The sequence below is a fragment of the Otolemur garnettii genome, unplaced genomic scaffold, assembly GCF_000181295.1.
Source record: "Otolemur garnettii isolate 467f Iridium unplaced genomic scaffold, OtoGar3 scaffold00102, whole genome shotgun sequence".
Lineage (NCBI taxonomy): Eukaryota > Metazoa > Chordata > Mammalia > Primates > Galagidae > Otolemur > Otolemur garnettii.
This window is the reverse complement of record NW_003852497.1, coordinates 3,966,772-3,981,180: the sequence shown is the minus strand read 5'-3', so window position 1 is coordinate 3,981,180 and position 14,409 is coordinate 3,966,772.

The following is a 14,409-nucleotide window of genomic DNA, read 5'->3' as shown; positions in this document are numbered from 1 at the left end:
GACGGCTGCACTCCCTGGATTTTCATGGCCTTGGCATAAAATATTTAGTACAGGTGCTTTCTGAGCAGTGAACTGGTGAGGAAGGTTTGCAGAGTGCTGTGAGCCACAAAATCACCTCACTCCCTACAAGGGATGGCCCCAGCCACCAAGGCCATGGTGATTTGTAAATACCAAGGCCAGCAAAAGGAGAATGATTGCCTCCTGTGCCATTATTAGAGAATGCCCCTTTCTTCTGGGCTTTTCTAAACCTTGCTATTAAAAAATTTAAGAGAGAGAGAGACTGTTTCTTTGGCTCTCTGCTGATCTTTCAAAGTTACACTTTATAACCAAGGATTAACATGGATTTGGAAACCCCTTTGTGTTTGAAAGATCATCATCCTTCATTGAGGTGTTTGATGTTGGCAAGTCTCTAGCAAGATGGGTAGGAACAATCACTGCCTCTCCTGCCTCTGCATCCTGCAATTTTGAATTTCTTTACTAGGCTGACGATTTTCATTGCTGTTGGGCTGTGGAAAGAGAGAAGCAAGTAGGCATGAAAGGGAAAATTTAACAAAGGCAACAAAAATAGAGAGCAAGACATCATAGGTAATAGAGGAAAATGCCTAAGACATTTTTATAGCGAGACCTAAAGCTTTCTAAGAACAGCAAGAAAGCCATGTCATGGAAGAATTTAAAGTCTCTCCTTTAGCTCCTGGGTGGTGGATTCATGGTTTTTCTTCTCTGCTCTGACCTTCCCTTCTGTTGTCGTCTCTTTTCTTCTTCCGTCTTTTTATAAATCTAAGTTCATAGCTTCCGTCTAGCACCTTCACCTCTAGCACGACTTGATCCATCCATTCATACATCTCTCATTTAACAGTATTACTGAGCACCTGTTCTGTGCCAGGCCCTCCACTAGGCACCGAGAGTGCTAATTACTATAAATGTCTACACTGAATACCTGTGGTGTGCAGTAATCAAAATATGATAGGAAAGGAGCCTGGAGCCTTCTGAGAGATACTTAACCACCATTGGCCACAGACTCACTCCACATACCATCTTCCTTCCCTTTGCAGGAGGAAAACGTGGCTAAGTAGTTCTTATTTACTTGTTATCAATTTCTGGTTCTCCCAGATATTAGCTCTATTCACAGAAAAGTTATGCCTGCTGTCCTCTCTGTATCCAATGTCCAAATACCAATGACTTCTACGTTTAAAGGTAAGACAAGGTATAGAAAAGGGTTACCATGGTGAAGCACCTGGGTATTTACATACAGCAAATAAAATATTCAAACAAATATTTTTAAATGAAATTCATTTTAGTATGACTTACTATGATATTAACATATAATTAAAATGATATCAATGTATCATTTTATTATGAATTCATTAAAAATTCACTTAATTTTTTTAAATGAAATTCATCCTGCCCTTGTGACTCATTATAAAGGCTTGGGATGAAGGTCAGAAGACATTTGTGAGACTTTGACACCGGAAAATGTGTCATTGGCATTTGAGCCCAGACTAAGCACCTGATGCTAACAAGAAACTCAAAGAGAAGAGGTGGAACCCAACACATCTCAGAAGAAATCAGCAAAAACCATCCAGGGGGGCAGAGACTCAGCAGGATGAGGAGAACCTCCAGAAATGCCACAGAAAACCATATATGGGGGCAGAAGAGGAGAGGCCGTCCTCCTTACAGCCTCCCCTACACTCAGCTTTCATCGTGGGAAGAGATGTGCAGAGAAACAATCTTGAGAGGAAATTTGACTTCCAAGTTGCCTATCAGGAGCTTTGGTGACTATTATTTGACACAATTAACTATTTTCCTCCAGAATAAGATGAGGTTGTGTAAAGCTCCAGTCCCCAACCCCCAGGCCACTGACACGTGCTGGTCTGGTCGGTGGCCTATTAGTAACCTGCTGCAGAGTGGGAGGTGAGCAGGGCCGCGTGGAGGAAGTTTCCTAGGTCTGCACACGGCTGCTCCCCATCCCTCTCTGTACCACCTGGGCTCCTCTCCAGTCAGATCACTGGAGGCATTAGAATCTCAGGGGTCTTCAAACTTTTTAAACAGGGGGCCAGTTCACTGTCTCTCAGACCGTTGGAGGACCGGACTGCGGGCCCCGGGATGACTTCACTGCTAAGCAGAACAGGCAGCGGCAGCAAAAATAAATGTCCTAGGAGGGCCGCATGTGGCCCCCGGGCCATGGTTCAAGGATGCCTGCTTTAGATTGTCATAGGAATGGGAACCCTACTGCAAGCTGTGCATGTGAGGGGTCTAGACTGTGAGCTCCTTATGAGACTCTAATGCCTGATGATCAGGTGGAGCTGAGGGGCTGAGGCTGGCACTGGGGAGCAGCTACAGATACAGATTATCATTAGCAGAGAGGTTTGACTGCACAAAGACCATAATCAATCGATTGTTGCAGACTCATATCAAAACTGCCTCCTTCCTCCCCAGTTGGTATAAAAATTGTCTTTCATGGAACCTGTCCTTGGTGCCACAAAGGTTAGGAGCCACTGAGATTATAAAGTATAAAGAAAGTGGCCAGGTGCAGTGGCTCACACCTGTAATTCTAGCAGTCTGGGAGGCCAAAATGGGTGGATTGCTTAAAGCTCAGGAGTATGAGATCACCCTGAGCAAAAGCAAGACCCTGTCTTTACTAAAATATAGAAGAACTAGCTGCCCATTGTGGTGGGCACCTGTAGTCCCAGTTATTTGGGATGCTGAGGCAAGAAGATCTCTTGAGCCCCGGAGTTTGAGGTTGCTGTGAGCTATGACACCATGGCACTGTACCCAGGGTGAAAGATCAAGGTTCTCTCTCAAAACAATAAAATTAAATACAATTAAATTAGAAAACAAAGTTACAATTTTTTAAATGTAAGACTCAATGTATTTCAAATAAATCTGTGCATTTTTTTGATCTTCCTGGCTGTAATTAGGACTCTTTTCAGGAAAGAAAAACATAAATATGACTTTGGGGTCTTAACTATGAACAGAATTCTAAAGAAGAAGAAAGACCAATGAGTATTGGCAACTTTAGCACGAATCCAACATCATCCTTCTGACAGCTGTTAGAAGGCCACAGACTGAGTAATTTATAATGAACAGGAATTCAGTTGGCTCACAGTCCTGGAGTCTAGGAAGTCCAAGATCTCGGGACTGGCATCTGGTGAGGGCCTTCCATTTGTGTCATCCCCTGGTCAAAGGTGTCAAGAGAGCACGAAAGAGGCAAAGGAAGGGGACAAACGCATCCCTTTATCAGGAGCTCACTCCTGAGCTTACTAACCCGCTCCCCAGACGACACCAGTCCACTCACGAGGGCAGTGCCTTGCTGACCTCAGCTCACCGCACCTCCCAACGCTGTTACATTAGGGACTGCACTTCCCACCCGTGAGCTTCAAGAGACACATTTAAGCCATAGCGATGTGTAACGAACAGGTGTGAGTGGCTCTGACAATTATTTTTTCCCAGTATAACTGAGAAAATAAGACTATTTGATCAAAGTGTTTCATATGTCAAGTACATTTTTGTCATCTAATACCAATTTCCGCAAGCCAAAAATAAAAGTAACGAACTCTCCAAGTAAATAAATTAGTTCTAATAACACTGTTAGTCACGCCCTGTTTTGAAGCAAAGATAACTGACCTATCACTTAAGAATTTAAGAAGGAAAGAGGAAAAGAAAGATTCTTCATATTTGTTTTTCGCTGGTTTAAAACACATGTAGAGATACCATGACCCTGGAAACACCGTCTGGCTGAATCAGAAGGCTGTTGTTCTTTCATGTTCTTTACTTAAGTATTACAAGGACACAGTCTAGAAGTTTAATTAAGGGGTTTCTCAGTGTGGGATACTTGTGTCTTAGTTGGATGCAAAATCTCACCTAATTCTCAACATTGTTCCATAATAAATATTTCATAGGAAGCCATGCAGAGACGGAAGTTATTCAACTCAGAGGAAGATGTAGCACACCATGTCAATAGTTAAGCCAAATTACTACATTTTGCAACTGGAGGCAACAGATGTATAAAGGAACTGACAGGAAAAAATTGAACCACTTCATAAAGAGCACTCAGTCTGGAAATGTTAATCCATTTGCAGGCTTAGAAATTATTTTCACTTATGCACGCATAACATGCATTTTCGTTTCAACATGCATAAACATTTCATTTAAACATGTCTCACATGTAAACACAGATAAATGCATACAACATTAAAGGAGGAAAATTTTAAATCCAGGTAATGGGGATTGGAGGAAGGTGATTTTTGACATGAGGGCTATGGCTGTCATACCCAGACACACATACTAAGTCTGGAAACAACTGTCTAATTTGAGTGTAGGTTTTCCTCAAACTTGCCACTGTTGCTCACGGAGAAATTTGAAGAAGATAAGGATTCAAGGTTTCACCAGGTTTCCAGAGGCTCTAGTTAGTATTAACCAAAAAAGCAAACATACTCATAAATTATTAAGTAATTAAAGGCAGGTTCTTGAAAAGCTGTTTGCAAACTGAGTATCCTTCAATTTGATTTCTCTTTTAAATACCGGTACACTGAGGGAGCTCCTGCCTTTAGAGCAGTCCTGTCTTAAATCATTTACAAAGCACAGATAGCTTTGTGTCTGTTCTGCATGTGGGACTCCTAGAAATCCCTGAAGCAACAAAAACACAAGTAAGCCCCAATTACAAAACCCACTGTGAGGTTTTTAAATGATCGGAGCCATTTCTTTTTCTTCTAGCTTGCTATCTCTCATCCCTTCGCCCTTCCTCTCTACACCTTCTCCATAAAAGGAGATTAAGTCTCCCCTCTTGGGGCCATTATTTTTTCTGAGGACAAAAGAATGTGACAGCCGCATCCAACCTCCTTCCGGCTCTGTCCCCCACCTCCTATTTGTTTATGCCCCGTGAGGGACCAAATTGTCTAACATGGGTCAGACATGAATATTCTAAAGGAAGATTTATGGGCAGTCGCCTCCTTCCACTTAAAATTCCTTAGCTACAGCCGTTCTGGCAGAGTCTTGTGAAGTAAAGCCGCCTTGATTGATTTAAATTGGAATCTTTCTCTTTCCTTCCTGTAAAAAAGAAAAAAAAGAGCCACCGAATTCAAGTGACATTTCACTAATGGTGATCATGTCATTCAGTGAATACTTAAATCTTTGCGAGTGACTGACACCATTCCTCTTAGTTTGAAACGCTGATTTATTAAGCAGTGTGCACACATATTTTACATACACTCAAAGACTTAATACTTTTTGAGATATCAAAATAACATAAAGGAAAATTAAGCATAAAAGTAACAATAGTTAACATGTACTTAAAGAAGGCTGTGTAGGACACTTTTCTAAGAATTTCACCTAACTCATCTAATATATGCTATGGTCCTGTGAGATGAGTATGATTATCCATTCAACACACAAGGACCGAGAGAGGGTCAGTTACTCACCAAAGACCCACAGACTGGGGTTAGCAAAGCCAGCGCCTGAGCCCTGGAAAACTGTCCCCAAAGTCTGTTCCCTTAAGGAAATGAGGAAATGAATATGACATCATCTTTGAGGGTGAAAAGGGAATGTATCCAGCCTGTGGAGAAATAATTGAAAGAGTGAGAGATATAACAAGGGCCGACTTTTTGATTACTGGAGAAGAGATAGCAAAAGAAAAATACCAAGCAGGGTACCAGTGTCTCCTCAAATCTCTTCCAGACCAAGTGGGGCATGATGGGGCCTGGGAGGCACTGGAGATTCCAGAATCCAGGGATAAATACAGGATGGAGAGTGGAGTAAGCCGTGTAGCTTCCTGTGGAAGAAGAGCTTAGGAAGAGAGGTGCCCATTAGAGCTGAGAGTCCATCCATAGACTGTGGACCCTAGGCTAGGAGAACTGGAATATTCTAGAGAGGAAAAGAATATCACACCTGGGAAACTTCAAAATGTACCAAAAAGTGAGAGGAAAGGCCTTTTCCACGGGTGCCTGCACTGGAGGGGGTGAGGAAAGGTGGTGGTAAGTGGAAGGGGCAGCTTCGTCTGTGACTAGAGGACTCACCACTGCCAAGATTCAGCCTCAGCTACTCCCAGAGCATTCAAACTAGCCAGCTGCTCAACCCACTGGCCTCAACCTCAGCCAGAGCCTTCCTACTCGAATGTAAATCTGAGCACTTGACTTGTCTGCGCCAAGTCCTCCAGAGGCTTCCCATACAAGGGCACAAAATTTGAACCCTTCCCCTCTGGCCCTCACTCACTGTGCTCCAGTGACATTGACCTCCTGGGGCTCGGCATGGGTGTTAAGTCAACGTCCACCTCAGGCCTTTGGCACATTCTGTGGCCCTAAACTGGAATTCTACTCCCTCCGATAGCAATGCTCACTGCTTCTCTTCTACGCGGCCTCTGCTGGGACCCCCCTCACACTGGGAGCCTCCTCACAGGCCCTCTTTATCTCTTCTGCCTCTGTAGGTTCCTCAGAACCCACATCACCACCTGGTCTACTACGTGTTTATTTAGTTTCATCTTCTCTCCCCACTAGAATGCAAATGTCACAATGAACAGGCACTCGGGGGTCTTCATTGCAGTACCCCAAGCACTTAGAATTCTTAGCACCAGGAACACAGCAGGCCTTCAATAGTAGATATTGTCTGAACATTGATCAGACAGTACCAAAACTTCCTACTAATAGTCAGTGGAACTGAAAGGTAGACAAGGCTTTATTGTACACAGGTCATTAAGAGACTTCCAAGATACACAAAAATCAGAAATTGTAAAATTCACAGAGATGGAAACAAATGAAGCTCTCCCACTGACACCGATAAGCCTAACAAGTTACAACATGCACTGGTACATCAGAAACAATGCCGTCAACTGTGTTTCTTGGAAGTGAAATGATGGCCCACAACACAGTCTGTCTCAAAACATTCATAGTGAGCCACTGATTACTCTAAAAGAACTGACTGCTCAAGAGAATCGCCTAAGCCCAAGAGCTTGCGGTTGCTGTGAGCTGTGATGCCGCGGCACTCTACTGAGGGTGACAAAGTGAGAGTCTGTCTCTAAACAAAAACTGACAACTGACTGCTCTTAGGCTAAATTCAATCCTCAGCTGTTTTGTTTTATATGCACAGCAATATTTCAATAATATAAACCAATATTTAAATATCAAGAGAGTTCATATAAAAACCCAGAATTTTTTTGTTTGTTTGCTTAGGTTTTGGTTTGTTTGTTTATGACAGAGTCTCACTGTGTCCCTGGGTAGAGTGTCATGGCATCATCATACCTCACAGTAACCTCAGACTCCTGGGCTTGAGCAATCCTCCTGTCTCAGCCTCCCCAGTATACCCTGGCTAGTTTTTCTATTCTTTGTAAAGATGGGGTCTCTCTTGCTCAGGCTGGTCATGAACTCTTGAGCTCAAGGGATCCTCCCACCTCAGCCTCCCAGAGTGCTAGGTTTATAGGTAGAGCCACTATGTCTGGCCTAGAACTTTGCCTCCTTTTCCAAATGAAAAGATTTGGCAGCCAGTGGACCTGTTGTTTCTGCAACTGGCTGCATTTGAGCAGCAGCCACCCTTTGGAGGCCAAGCCTGCCATCTCCAGTTTATGCACACACCCACAACCCTCGCCCAACACCAAGGCCACTGCACTCTGCCACTTATCATTGTTATTACAGTGTGGTCGAGATTAAGGTGCAGAAATATTTCTCTCTACCCCTGTCCCTGTCAAGGGCAGGAAAACAAAAGACTGAGAGAGCCACATGATTCAAGAAAAATGGGAGAAAGCGTATTTCCTTGTAGAAGTGAAGACATTCCTCTGCGTTTAAAATGCCAACAGTGGGCCACCTGTGTCATATACATACATGATCTGTCTGGCTTCCGTTATCACTTAAATTTGCCAGGCTCAAGCTCCACACCATCCAAGCAAGATAAAAGAAAATGGCAACAGCTGGAGCTGGGTGACCTCTTGGTGGGTGGACTCCAGTGGCCTGAGGATGAAGGAATGTTGTCTGAACGCCTATGGCCACTCTGCTTTCACATTCACATTCTGTTCGTTGTTTTTTCTACCTTAATTTCCTAGAAAAGTTTCCTTGGAAGAAACTTTACATCTCATTTGAACAACAGGAAAACCATACCCCAATGTTGAGACTATGTGTCCTGGACAAGGGAAGTGTTATACACCTATTAACTTAATCTGCCCAACTAACTTACACAGTAAAATTATTATTCCATTTAATAGACAGGAAAATTGAGGCACAGATAGAAAAGATAACTTATCAAAGACATGAGAGCTAGTAAATGGTAGAGCCAGGATTTCAAGCCAGGTCTGGCTGGCTCTCAAATCCATTCTCATAACCCGACTTCACTGCAGCAGCACATCAGAGACTCGCCACCTCAGCACGGTGTGGGCAGGTGAGGAGGTGAGGAGGTGGGTGGGTTTGGGAGATTCCCTGTGCGTTATAGGATGCTCAGTAGCAGCCTGGTCTCTACCTACTGAACGTCAGTAGGGCTCTAGCCTCCTACTCATTGTGACACCCCCAATTTTTCCACACATAGGTGAATATTCCCTGGGGTGGAGGACCTCTACACTAAGGGAAAACTGATGTTTACTCACTTCTTTTCGACCAACTTAGAAGACCCAGAGAGCCACAATAAAAGGAGGAAACAACCTTTTGAACTTAAAAGTTTAGGTGCAAAATGGACAGGTGTGGCAGTGGTGCCTATGGTCTCAGCTACTCAGAAGGCTGAGGCTAGAGAATTCCTTGAGCACAGGAGTTCAAGTCCAGCCTGGATAACACAGTGAGATCTCATCTCTTAAAAAAAAAGGGGGAAGGGGGTAAAAATTGAGCTACAACATAAAAACTGGGGCTACACAGATGAAGAATGTACTGAGAGAAAGAAAGAGAGAGAGAGAGATGGGTAGAAGTGGTTGTCAATTTATTCTCATCCTGACTCTCCTCCTCTCCAACCATCATGGTGTAATTTGAGGCAAATCTTAGTTGATTTCAGCATGAGGCACAGACAAAGATGACTCAGAAGGTTAATAGAACTAGAAAAGATAAAAATATTAAACTAGCCTAGCAAAGCACTCATCATCTACATGGTTTTTAAAGCCTATGTATTAACTGAAAAACTAGCTGGGGTTGGTTTTTCAATAGAACTAAAGCATGCATTTTAAATTTTCACTTCAGAGAATAAACATGTTTCTCTGACATCAAAATACTCATAAACTGCATAACATAAGAGCAGAATGATAATATTTCCTGTCTAGCTTCACTTCGGTGCCATTGCAGCTTTCACTAAATGCCTCCACCCAGAACGGTAATTGTACAGTGACCTTCGCTACAGAGTGAGTGCGCCATGTCTTGGAAGGATTTGGTTCAGTAACATCTCAAGGTAATAAATATTATTTCAGCTTGATTGACTAATGGTAGCTTCTGGCTTTAGTATTAGGTAGAAGATTTAGATTCAATATACAGAGGGTGCCAAAAACGTGTATACATCCTAAGAAAGGACAGAAAGTATTAAATTCGTAATGCTCAGGGTAGAGTGATGGCGTTGGTCAGCTTGCAGGTGGTATCTCTTGTATCTCTTTTAATTGTAGAAGTCAAATGTGACTTGAGTATTACAATTTTGATACCTTTTTTTCCCTTTCTTCAAATGTGTATACATTCCTGGCACACTCTATATTTATTTAATTTCAAAAAACTAAACATTTGTTGAACTACCCGAAGGAAATTTATAGCTATAAGCTAAGAAGAAAACAATCAATGGGGAAAATGTGAAATATAAGTAACATGCAAATAGATGTATATTTGAGTGTGTTTTCCCTCTACTGAGAGAAGAATATTATCTGTGTGGGTTTAGCAAAATAATTTTTTTTTTTTTTTGAGAACTGTTTGACAGGTAACCTGTGTGCAAAATAGTCTTTTTAATAGGAAGGCACAGTGACTTAGAGACCCTTGCTTACAAGGGTAACAGAGACCATCTCTAACTGGTTTCACCATAAAGGAGATTTATTAGATTTGCAAGTGCTACACAAAATCCAAGGGTATTGTTAATAAGCAGGATTCAGGAAAATAGGGACGGGAGCAGCCTTAGGATCATAATAGTTGGGATTAGGGATTCAACCCTCCTCTGGAGCACACAGGTTGGCCCTCAATTCCCAGTTCTGAGGCCCTTGGCCCTTCCAAAGTTAGATTCTTTTCTTTTTTAAAAAGAAAAAAAGATTAAAATGAGGGTACACAATGTTGAGGTTACATTGTTTTCATTTCTAAGTTCAAGTTCAAGGTGTAGTTGAGCCCTTTCCCTAGAAGGCATGTAGAACACCCTCACATTGTGCACAGCAGATGAGATCCTGACAATCACCCTCCCTACTCCACACCCGCCTCCCTAGGTTAGATTCTAATCTCCAATGAAATCAGCTGTATCCAAGAGCTCGGAATCCCTTGGTAGAAAGGCAGCTATGTGGTACTCATCTATTGCTAGGAAAGAGGACCTTTCTCAATGATGAAAGTCTAAACAGACAGTCCAATAGATATCCAGGATTACGATTTTGAGATAGAGGAAAACATACATGTAATATGGAGATAAATAAGAATTCAGAAATCACAAGATTTCAGGATAGCAGGAAAGACCATGGTCTCTGAAACAAACCTACCCAGGTTCAAATTTCAGCTCTGTCACACACTGTGTGAGTCACTTGACCCTTCTGTGACATAGTTTCTGCACCGGTAAGAGGAAGCCAATAATATCTGACTTTTAGGGTTGCTGTAAGAATTAAATAAGTTAACATACTTTATTGATTTCTTTATTTATTTTTGAGACCTGGGTAGAGTGCTGTGGCATCATAGCTCACAGAAACCTCAAACTCTTGGGCTCAAGTGATCTTTTTGCCTCAGCCTCCCAAGAGCTGGGACTTTAGGCACCTACCACAACACCCGGCTAGGTTTTCTATTTTTAGTAGAGATGGGGTCTCATTCTCATTCAAGTTGGTCTTGAACTCAAGCAATATCTTCTCCTTGGCCTCCCAGAGTGCTAGGATTACAGGCAGGAGCCACTGCACGGGGCCAACTATTTAGATAGTACCTGGCTGATAGTGAATGCCAGATAAGCGCTAGGTAATGCTAAGTAAGATGTTGAAGATGCAACTTGGATGTGGCTGCTGCCTGTGTGTTGTCTTCACTAATACTAAGCCCAAACTCTGGGTGTCCCTCCCAAAAGGTCAAGCTCCACAATGTATTAGAATGATAAATGAGTGGGATGGATGGATGATAGAGAGACAGATAGATGCAAAGATATGTATTAACCTATCATGGGAAGACAAAGAAAAAGGTTTATGTATATATCAATAAAACTTAGTAAGATCCTGTATACCATGGAGTACTATGCAGCCATTAAAAAGATGGAGACTTTACATCTTTTCCAATACCTAGATGGAGTTGAAACACATTCTTCTTAGTAAAGTATTGCAAGAATGGAAAAAAGAGTATCCAACATACTCCACACTAATACAAAATCAATATATAAACAATTACATGCTCATAAGAACAATAAAACACAAATATAGTCTAGAAGAGGGGTAGGGGGAGGACAATTAAGCAAAGGAGGGAGGGCATGAGGTGGGATCTCACCTAATGAGCACATTGTGAGGGTGTATAACACGGCCCCTGGGTGAAGGGCTGTTTTACAAATGGAACTTTATCCTGGAAGTAAGAACAATGTAAGCTAAAAATTTATACCCTATGTCAATTTGAAATAAAACATAATTTTTAAAAAAACTTCATAACATCCTAACTAGTCAACACGAATCTTTCCTCCATTTTTCTATTGATGTTTCTCTATTTTCCCCCACGCAGTCTTTGAAGACCCTTCCAATGGCTCTGGTGATTCAACCTGACTTTCAGTTTTCATTTGCTGAGGAGGGGGAAAAAGAAAATTCAGCAGTGAGGGAAATTGACACACCACACGATGGGCTGGCGAGGATCCATACAGAGAATGAAACAGGCCCAATCTGATGCTGGGTGCCGAGGGAGAGAAAGAGCAGGAAACTATGGAGGTGGAGAGATCTTGCTGCTTATGAAAATCAAGGGTTTTTGCAATAATATTATTTCATTGTGATGGATATGTAAAACCTAGAGTGGAGAAACCTAGTGAGGATATTTGGAGGACCACTGGTTAGGGAGAGGCTTAGAGCATAGTGGGTCCAGTGAAATGTGAGGCCCCAGTGTGCTGGGGAAGGCTGGCAACCAAGGGTGTGGGTGGGCTCACAAGCTTGACCCCTCCATTCTGACACTCAGCATCTCAGCAGCTTATTATTAAAGTCTAAGATATTTGATCCCTTCTAATTCCAGTTTTTTCATCTGTAAAATGAGGATAAAAATAACATATACTTCACAGCATTATTTTGAGTATTAAATAATGTAATATATGTACAGTACTTAAAACAATGCTGTGCATCTCAAGAGCAAGCTATTGTTACAATGAGGATTCATTATGATTACAATCGTGTTTGCTAGAACTAAGGTGTGTTTCCATAAGGGAGAAGATATGGTGGGGAAGGGTGGAGATGGGAGATGGGAAACCGGGTATAAAGGCTGTTGAAATTCTACACTGGTTTGCCAGTGGACGTTTTAATCCAATATTAACAGTTAACCAATTGGGTACCCGCACATAATTTTTTTTCTTGTGATTGCAACCAATTATAATAAAGTAATAGTTCAGCCAAAAGGATGAAGTGATGAAAGAAAAGTAAATGGAATAGTTCTTTGTCTGACAAAATGTGAGGGGCAGTCCCACCCTCTATCCCTCGTGCCAAGAGGCCTCAGGGTTCTGGGATTCTGACTTCAATTGTACACAGAAGCATCCGTGGGGCCCATGCAGAAGGAGTCACAGTTTCTCACCATACATGTCACTTCTCATCATTATTGTGACCTACTGCCTGGCTCAGTGCACGGCTCATGTGGAGAGGCTCAGGACATATTTATTTAGTCAACGACTAGATAGCGGAGTCCGTAGTCCACCGTCTTAACCTTCTGAAGAACGTAGTATCAACTGTATGTACTGATAATAGAACTGACGCTCAGAGAGGTATTATACTTCTCCAAGATCACACAACTGAGCAGTAAAAACTAGGTTTTAAGCTCTGACCTTTCTTCTATCGTAATATTTTGCAACCTTTTTTTTTTTAAAGAAAACAAACAAAAAGGAAAACCTCCTCTTGCTTCCCTTTGCAGTAAGAAGTTATTAGACTGACATTTCAGTTTCTGCCAAAATCTTGTACCCAATTCACCTTTCAAACTTCCTTTCCTGCTTGTTTCTTATGCTTGTTTTGTCTCTGGCCCAGTCAGACTGCTCTGGCTGAACTCCTGAAATTGCTACATGTTTTTCTTTGCTCTTGTTTTCACTGCCTCAGATGACTTCTCCACCACCACGCTTCTTCTATCAAGCTTTTAGTGACCCTCAAACTAGGAGGGATATTCTCCCTCTTCTTAATCACTGATAGCATATTTTTTGTGTCATTATTTAAGCATTTTTAACTTATAAATTAAAAATTAACAATTGATGTGACTGTACTATCCCTGAGAGCATCTTAAGAGGAGGAAATCACGTCTTACACATCTTCATGATGCTGAAGATACATAGTTCCTGCAGCCTCTAATAGAGTTTGAATGTACAGTATGCTAATGTTCGGTCTGTCCAGATGTTCCCAGGACCCCTGCTCCTCAGTGTCAAGAGTGAATACTGATGCCCAGTGGAGCCCATGATGGAGTGATCACAGATACGAAGCAGTCTCACACACCTCATTTACTGCAAAGTGAAAGTTCATCTCAGAGGGAGCCGTGGGTCATTCTGCTAAGTCTGAACACACATAGCCTTTTGTGCTCACCCTCGTGGTGATTGACAGGTTAGATTATATAACAGATTATATTACAGGTTGGTCTTTACTATGAATGGGTCCTTCCAGAATTCTTCATGAAAACTCACCCATACTGTGCTAATTAGATGGCAATGAGTCCCAAGTCAATTAAAAGTCATTAGGAGCTCGTGTGTGTGTGTGTGTGTGTGTGTTCCTGTTCCCTCCAGGGAATGATTCCTCCAGCTGGAATGTGGTTCCTAGCTGCAACTGAGTTCCTACTCTTCCCACTCAGCCAGGTCCTTGCCACCAGACCTAACATTAAGGCACTATTAACTGAGAGAATAAACACAGGAGATCATTTTCAGAGGGGGCCTGATAGAAGAGTGAAATGCACGTTGAATACTCATTGAGTTACAGCATCATCTTGGCTTCAGTAGGTTTACCTGGCTAGGCCAGGCCTTCTGGGAGGACCTGAGAGTCAAGCCAACACACAGGAAGAGTACACAAACCTGGGAATCCAAGAGTGGAAATGAGAATAGCTCCTCTCACTAAGACACCTAATGTTCTACTAAAAGTTTACTTATTTAGTTAGTTATTTGGGAGAAAGT